The sequence below is a fragment of the Cynocephalus volans genome, chromosome 10, assembly GCF_027409185.1.
Source record: "Cynocephalus volans isolate mCynVol1 chromosome 10, mCynVol1.pri, whole genome shotgun sequence".
Classification (NCBI taxonomy): domain Eukaryota; kingdom Metazoa; phylum Chordata; class Mammalia; order Dermoptera; family Cynocephalidae; genus Cynocephalus; species Cynocephalus volans.
The window spans coordinates 91310016-91318647 of NC_084469.1; the positions used below are offsets into that span (position 1 = coordinate 91310016).

Genomic DNA, 8632 nt, shown 5'->3' on the forward strand with positions numbered 1-8632 from the left:
GCACTTAGATGTGTTCCTTTTTACCTTCCTGGAAGCCTCCATGTGTTCAACTATCCTCAAACTGCCCAAATCCTGTCCTTTGGGTTTTTATGGAGGCTTCATTATGTAGGTATGATTGATTAAATCATTGGCCATTTGTGATCAACTTAACCTTCAGCCCCTGTATTAGTTCATTTCCATTGCTATAACAGAATACCTGAGACTGGGTGATTTATAAAGACAAACAAAATTTATTGCTTACAGTTTCTGAGGTGGGGAAGTCCAAAGTCCTTCTGGTGGTGGCGACAGTGACCCAGGGGTCTCACATTGCAAGATGGTGGAAGCAGAGTAAGCAAGACAAACTCTTCTATTCTTTTAAAGCCCTCAGAACCACACCCCTGACCACCATTTTTAATCCATTCATTACTGCAAGGTCCTACAATCCAATCACCTCTTCAAGGCTCCACTTTTCAGTTACTATAATGGGATTTCCCACCCTCTTAACAGTCACAGTGTGGGCCAAGTTTCTAATATATAATACTTGGGGGACACAATTCAAGCTTCAGGGAGTTTTGGGGGGACATTATTCAATCCACTACAGCCCATCTACCCTCTCTGGAGGTTGGGGAGTGAGGCTAAAAGTCCCAGCCTCTAATCCTGCCTTGTTCTTTCTGGTAACCATTCCCATCCTGAAACTGCCTAGGGTCTACCAGCCATCGGTCAACTCATTAGCATACAGAAAGACACTTTGGAGATTCCAAGGATTTTGGGAGTTGTATGCCAGGGGATAAAGACCAAATATATATGTCACAATATCACACAGGGTTCCTATCCTTAACTTACAAATAAAGTGTAGGTAATATGCTATAAAGTCCCCTTGACAAATGCTGATGACATTAGATGGCCAGTTAAGAATGATACTTCATTCTGACCACCGCAATCACTGTCATGTCATGTCTAAATGATACTGATCCCATGGGAATGCTGTGGATGGGAATCCATTTCCTCAAGTTAGCTAAAATCTGCCCTACAGATCTTAATCTAATGGTGGGATATCCCAAGTGAAACTAATGAAGTGAAATGATTCTGCTTCTGTTGGGACACTGAGGTGACTAGACAGGTGGACAAGTGTAGACATGTAATGAACCCATCTGTCCTAAGAGCTGAAACAAGCAGTAGTTGGGCTACTGGACATTTGTACATGTGGCTCAAATGGCTCTTACCTGTTCTTTTCCCAGTAGGACCCTAATACATGGGAAGAGTTAGAAATGAGAGCTTGGTAGCCACTTGCAGCTAAGGGAACAAAACACATATAAATTATTCAGTAAAAACAAAATATTTTTGGAGTATCTTGAGATTTTATTTTATATCCAAAGGAAGGGACTATATCTTTTATCTTTGAACCACACTGTTTGGAGAAGGACTCCTATATAACAAATGTATTTTTCTTCTAACTTGCTCTTAAGGTCTTTACCTGGAGTATGGCTATGAACTCCAGCCCTTCCCTGACCGGGCTGCAGGGGATTTGGTTGCAGATGTTTACAGTCTGCCTTTCACGGGGTACTTCTTTATCTTGATGGACAGCCTAACGCCCAAGTATCTGACCCACAACCAGGCGTCCCTCTCACAGGAAACTTGTGTACACTGGCAGATGCCCTTGTGGCTCTTGTCTGACCTGTGTCCAGTTTATTCCTACCAAGATGGCTACTGTCTAGGAGGACCCTGACCAAGAGATTGGTTAGGTTCTGGTGTGTTTGTCAAGTGACATATAGAGAAAGTCACTCAACAGAAACATGAAATAACCAAGCGGTGTATTCCTTAGATCCCAGAGAAAAGAGGGCGACATGCCTTACAGGGCCAACAGGAAAAGGAGCCGTCTGAGACATACATGCTCAACCAGCAGGTAGGGAGCAAGAGAGAGGAAGTAAGGGACCTGTGGGCCAAAGCCTTTACTGGGGTCCGGGGCATTACCCAAGCAGGTTTCCTTGGTGGGTAGTGGTCTGCCTGAATCCCTCCTGCTGAGGTGTCTGGGCCTCTCACAGTGCTGGAGTGTATCTGCCCTGAATCTATCTTGCTGTTCTTGGGTTCCCAGGTGCTTAGGGAAGGGCTGAGATTTGAAGACACTCCTTTTATTTCCCATCAGTGTGTGTGTGTTTGTGTGTGTAGGAGTGGGGAACAGTGGGGGTAGATAGCGCAGCTAGGATATTAGAAGGGGAGTGTGGAGTCATTTGGGGTATATCTGGGAACTTCCCCAACTCCCCTTCCCCACAGCTGCTTTCTTGGGATGCTGTACTTTTCCAGGAGAGGGATTCAGAAAAATGCAACCCAGATTTACAGTTTTAAAAGCCGTGGTCCAGGTGAGTTGATATTTCTTCTCCTTTGAAATATAGTAGGGTTTTTGCTCTCCTTTGCATGAGCATTTGTTTTCTTTACCTAGAAACTTCCTTGCCCAACTGAGCTCCATCCACAAACCCCTCCCAGATCCTCTCGTTCTGTCAGGCAGTGAGTGATGGTGCCCAACAGCACAGTCCTGTCTGTTAGTGTCCTGCTCTTCTCTGACAGTGTTCACATTTGTGTGCAGTGCTCTGTGGTGGGGCCTACATACATTCCCTTCAGGGAAATATTAAAACCTCCTCTATCGGAATTGCGGTTTAATGAAGTAGAATTTTTGTTTTTTAATTGAAACATAATTGATTGTACCTATCTGTGGGGTACAGTGTTGAAAATCAATACCTGTGTGCAATATGTCATGCTCATATCAGGATAATTATTCAACATTAAAAAATGTAATAATTTTTTATGGCCCGTTACCAATTTCTCACTAAACCCCCTCCCCCTCCCCCTTTCCCATCTCTGGTGGCCTTAGTTCTGTTCTCTCCTTTTGAAAGTTCAATGAATTATTTTGATTGTTGTGTCTTTCTTTGTTTTATTTATTTATTTATTTATTTAGCTCCCATGTATGAGTGAAGATGTGGTATTTCTCTTTCTGTGTCAGTACAAGTAATTTTTGAGTGGGATAACTGGTCTCCACAAACCTGTTTATTTTTCTTATTTCTGAGTTTTCCCTTTTAAAGAAAGTATGAAATATTTTATACTATAAAAGAATGTTAGAATGCTCATATACCTAACACCTAGAATAGGAAGGCCTATTGAAGACCCTCTTGTGCTCTGCCTTCCCTTTCAGAGGATAATCTCTAAAGAAAATTGTATATTCATCATTTTCTTGCTTTTATAATTGTTTTACTACATATCTCTAGAGAGGATATTATTAATTTTTCTATAGGTTTGAGCTTTTTAACAAGTAAGATTGGCCAAATGCATAAATTTTTGAGCATTGTATACTCTGAAAGTTATAAAGGAACTCAGAGATCTTGTTCAATTTAAATATCTAATGGAATGGTTATGTCTTGCCTTCCTAAAAGGAAATATACAATCAGCTTTAAAAAGTTTTGTTAAAGAACTTGCATTATGAGGAAGATGCCTACAGTTTATCTAAAAATGAAGATTCTTAGTATTCAGTATACATTTTTTTTTTTTTTTGACCGGTAAGGGGATTGCAGCCCTTGGCACGGTGCCGTCTGCACCTGAGCTCACCGGCCATCCCTATATAGGATCCGAACCTGAGGCCTAAGTGCTACTAGCGCCGCTACCAGCACCGCACTCTCCCGAGTGAGCCACGAGGCCGGCCCTTCAGTATACATTTTAGTTATCTCAAAGTTTTATGGTGTGCACTAGAGTTTTTAAAAAAATTTTTGTAGATATATTTGAAAGATTCTGTCTTTCTTTAAGAAACAAGAAAAAAAGAGAATGGAGAAGCACATATTTATTAAGAGCTTATTGTAAGTAGTAATTTGTATATCAGATATTCACTGTAAAATTTTTAGACATTTCTCAAAAGAAGGTGTAAAAATGCCAACATGTATATGAAGAAATGCTCAACATTACTAATCATCAGGGAAGTGCAAATCAAAATCACGATGAGATATCATCTAACCCCACTTAGAATGGCTATTATCAAAAAGTCAAAATATAACAAATGCTGGGTAGGATGCAGAGAAAAGCAAACTCTTACACACTGTTGGTGGGAAAGTAAATTAGTACAGCCGTTATGAAAAGCAGAATGGAGGGTCCTCAGAAATCTAAAAATAGAACTACTGTGCGGTCCAGAAATCCCACTGCTGGATATTTATCCAAAGGAAAGGAAATTAGTATACTGACAAGATCTGCACCCCCATGTTTATTGCAGCACTATTCACAATAGCCAAGATAGAGAATCGACCTAGGTGTCCCTCGACAGATGAATGGACAAAGAAAATGTGGTGTAGATACACAATGTAATACTACTCAGCCATAAAAAAAAAAAAGAAATCCAGCCTTGTAACACCAAGGTCAAGGGTTCAGATCCCCATACTGGTCAGCCGCCAAAAAAAAAAAGAAATCCTGTCAGTTGCAGCTACGTGGATGAGCCTGGAAGTCATTACATTAAGTGAAATAGGTCAGACACAAAAAGATAAACACTACATGCTCTCAATCATATGTGGAAGCTAATAAAGTTGAACTTCTAGAAATAGGGAGTAGAATTGTGGATACTAGAGGCTGGGAAGAGTAGGAACAATGGGAAGAGTAGGGAGAGGTTGGTTAATGGATACAACCTTACAGCTAGATAGGAGAATAACTCCTAGAGTTCTATAGTAGTGGTAGGTGTCTATAATTAATGATAATTTATTGTATAATTTTGAATGGCTGAAAGAAAGGAGTTTAAATGTTCTCAACACAAAGAAATGATAAATGTTTGAGATGATGGGTATGATAATTATGCCTATTTGAACATTACACATTTTATGTATGTATCAAAATATCACTCTGTACCCCATAAATATGTACAATAAAAAAAATTTTTTTTAAATCACAAAAAAATATTGATAAGTCATGGATAATTATTTGAAGAAAAAAAAAGTTTACCAGGCCTACAGCTTGCTGTGTGTTTTTCTGCCCTATTTCATTTATTTGGGAAATAAATAGATATGTATTTTATTCATTCCTAGACTTAGCCATGGGATAATGGGAATGTCCCATTGAATGAAGGAGGTTTGCCTACAGCAACAGTAATGTTCATGAACATGGAGGTACTTTGTTCTAGTTAAACTAATTTTTTTTTTTTGAACAGAGGTAAATAAATTGGCTAGTTAGGTGTCTAATGCAGTGCTGGTCAGTACAGTAGCCACTAGTCACATGTATCTGTTTACATTTAAAATAATTTAAAAATTCAGTTTCTTAGTCACAGTAGCCATATTTTAAGGGCTTAATAGTCAGATAATAAAATATTTCTATTACTGTGGAAAGATCCGTTGGACAGCACTGGTCTAAAGCAGGGGATCATTTGTTTAAATGTTGTCCATTTGTTTATATATTGTCTACAGCTGCTTTCATGTTACTCGGAGGGAGTTGAGTAGTTCTGTCAGGAACAATCTTGTCCACAAAGCCTAAAATATTTGCTATCTGGTCCTTTACATAAGAAGTTTGTTGGCCTGATCTAACGGGATAGCACAGAGAACAAAAGTTTAACTGTTCTGGTCCTGTTTTACAAATATGGTATTTAAAAAGTATCTCCCTCATTTGTCATGTGGCCTGCCATGTGTGCGAGGGACAGTGCCGCGTGCTGCAAAGTTCACGAGGGTGTAAAAGACGCGGCCCTGCTCTTCCATACCCAGTGATGTGCTGTTCACCTTTGTAGAGTTTCTTGGTTCCGTGCAAATATGAAATTGGAACTAGAGCTAAGCCAACTCAGTAGTGAGCAGGTTGCTGCAGATTCTAGGATTTCAAAGTTCAATGGAGATTTAATTTTCAAACTTTAGTATGTATCTGTAATTATCAAACTAGGTTATGTGATATTGTAGTGTTCCCTCAAATATGTTAGCATCTTAAAATCCATAAAAAGAATTTAAACTTTGATTTAGATGGATATGAAGCTATTTCTAAATTAACTTACAATTTATTGTATGTATGTACACATATTCATATATGTACTCATATATACTTACATGTAGAAAACTTTTCTAAAAAAATCAGCTTCATTGAGATAATTCACATACCATAAAATTCACCCTTTTTAAAGTCAAAAAAAAAAAAAAAAAAGAACCAACTTTCAATCTACTTAGTGACTGCTGAAGTCTCTCCACAACCATTGGTCAACCCGGGGCCCCGCAGGAGACCTCTTAGAACCCTTGGGCGCGAGCCGTGTGTGCGCATGCTCACTTGTGTTTAGCACTGCTCCTTGGTTAGCGTTCGATCGGGAGGCTTTTGAGTGGTGCTGTTGTGGCAGAGATGTTGTCTTCGAGAAAATAGTACTGAGTAATATTCGCTCATATCGGCTTCACGAGTGGGTATGAGCCGAGGGGCCAGGTGAGGGGACGGGCCTCTGAAGCTGCTGTCTTCTCCCATGAAGAAGCTTTTTGACTTTTGACGGTAGATGAAAGAGTCACTCTCAGGCACCGCCACCAGGTTGCAGGAGGCGAGCTCGGATGAGCTTTGTTTCAGACAGAGAATCAGCTTTTGGCCTAGCTCCCAGATCCACTCAGACATCTGGGAAAGATCAATCACGCTGCCTAAAGGGGCCATGTTGAAAGAGTACACCGGATCCTTTGTGTGGAGTAGGGGACGGGGATGACAGAGCGGAACGAGAAGTAGGGGGCGGAGCTAGGCCCAATCTTAGAAAAGAACTGATCTGTGGCCACGTCAAGAAATAGCCCATTAGGGCCGAGCCGTGGCGCACTCGGTAGAGTGCTGCGCTGGGAGTGCGGCGACGCTCCCGCCGCGGGTTCGGATCCTATATAGGAATGACCGGTGCGCTCACTGGCTGAGTGCCGGTCACGAAAAAAACGACAAAAAAAAAAAAAAAAAAAAAGAAATAGCCCATTAGAACCACCTTTCAATATCCTTAGTGACTGCTGACGTCACTCAGCAACCATTGGTCAACCCGGGGCCCCGAAGGAGACCTCTTAGAACCCTTGGGCGCGAGCGGTGTGTGCGCGTGCTCACTTTCCCTCACTCTGGGAAAGATCAATCATACTGCCAAAAAGGGTGATGTCGAAAGAGGACAGCTGATCTTTCCGTGTGGAGCAGTGGTCGGGCGCCTCCACTAGGCTGCAGGAGGCGAGCTCGGACATGGTTTTTTTGCGAAAGAGAATCGGCTTTCAGCTGAGCTCGTAGATCTGAGTCAGACATCTGGAAAAGTTCCATCTGGCTGCCGAAAAGGGTGATGTGGAAAGAGGACAGCTGATCCTTCCACTTGGAGTAGTGGTCGGGCACCTCCACCAGGCCGCAGGAGGCGAGCTCGGACACGGTTTGTTTGCGAAAGAGAATCGGCTTTTGGCTGAGCTCGCAGATCCGACTCAGACATCTGGAAAAGTTCCATCAGGCTGCCGAAAAGGGTGATGTGGAAAGAGTGCAGCACTTGCTGTCCTATGGAGTAGGGGACGCGGATGACAGAGTGGAACAAGAAATAGGGGGCGGAGCCAAGCCCAAGCTTTGGAAAGAACTGATGTGTAGCCATGGCAGAAAATCCCGGGAGAAACAACTTTCAATTTCCCAAGTGACTGCTGACGTCACTCAGCAACCCCTGGTCAACAAGATGCCCCGCACAGCCCTCTTAGAACTCTTGGGTGCCAGGGCTGTGTGCGCATGCTCACTTGTGTTTAGCCCTGCTCCTTGGTTACCGTTAGAACGGGAGTCTATTGAGAGGTGCTGCTGTGGCACTGATGTTTGCTTCTACAAAATATTACCAAGTAATATTCGCTCATTTCAGCTTCAGAAGCGGGTAAGAGCCGATGGGCCAAGTGAGGGGACCGGCCTCTGACGCTGCTGTCTTCTCACATGAAGAAGCTTTTTCACTTTTGAGGGTATCAAAAGAGCCACTCTCGGGAACCTCCACTAGGGTGCAGGAGGCGAGCTCGGACGCAGTTTGTTTGAGAAAGAGAAGCAGGTTTCGGCTGAGCTACCAGATCTGACTCAGACATCCGGTAAAGATCCATCACGCTGCCAAAAGGGTGATGTCGAAAGAGTAAAGCATATCCATTCGTGTGTAGTAGGGTACCGGGAAGACAGAATGGAATGAGAAGTAGGGGGCGGAGCTAGGCCCAATCTTAGGGAAGTACTGATCTATAGCCACGTCAAGAAATAGCCCTTTAACCAACTTCCAATCTTCTTAGTGACGGCTGACGTCACTCAGCAACCGTTTGTCAACCCGGGGCCCCACAGGAGATGTTTTAGAACCCTTGGGCACCAGTGCTGTTTGCGCATGCTCACTTGTGTTTAGAGGTGTTGCTTGATTACCGTTTCGTACCGGAGGCTTTTGAGTGCTGCTGTTGTGGCAGAGAGTGTGGCTTCAAGGTAAAAGTGTGGAGGAATATTCGCTCTTACCGGTTTCAGAAGTGGGTAAGAGCCTAGGGGCCACGTGAGGTGACGGGTCTCGGAAGCGGCTGTCTTCTCCCATGAACAAGCTTTTTGACCGGTAATGGGATCTTAACCCTTGATTTGGTGTTGTCAGCACCACGCTCACCCAGTGAGTAAGCCAGCCATCCCTATATGCAATCCGAATACGTGACCTTGGGGTAATCAGCACCACACTCTCCCGAGTGAGTCACAGGCCGGCCCG

The 8632-nt window shown here is 42.9% G+C and overlaps 1 long non-coding RNA gene across 1 annotated transcript; it reads left to right on the forward strand.

Annotated features, from left to right (window-relative positions):
- Positions 1-1799: 1799 nt before the first annotated feature.
- Positions 1800-3701, forward strand: LOC134387161 (uncharacterized). Its single transcript, XR_010024577.1, has 3 exons — positions 1800-1882; positions 2251-2336; positions 3530-3701. It is a non-coding gene; the product is annotated as an uncharacterized LOC134387161 (long non-coding RNA).
- The last annotated feature ends 4931 nt before the right edge of the window (positions 3702-8632 follow it).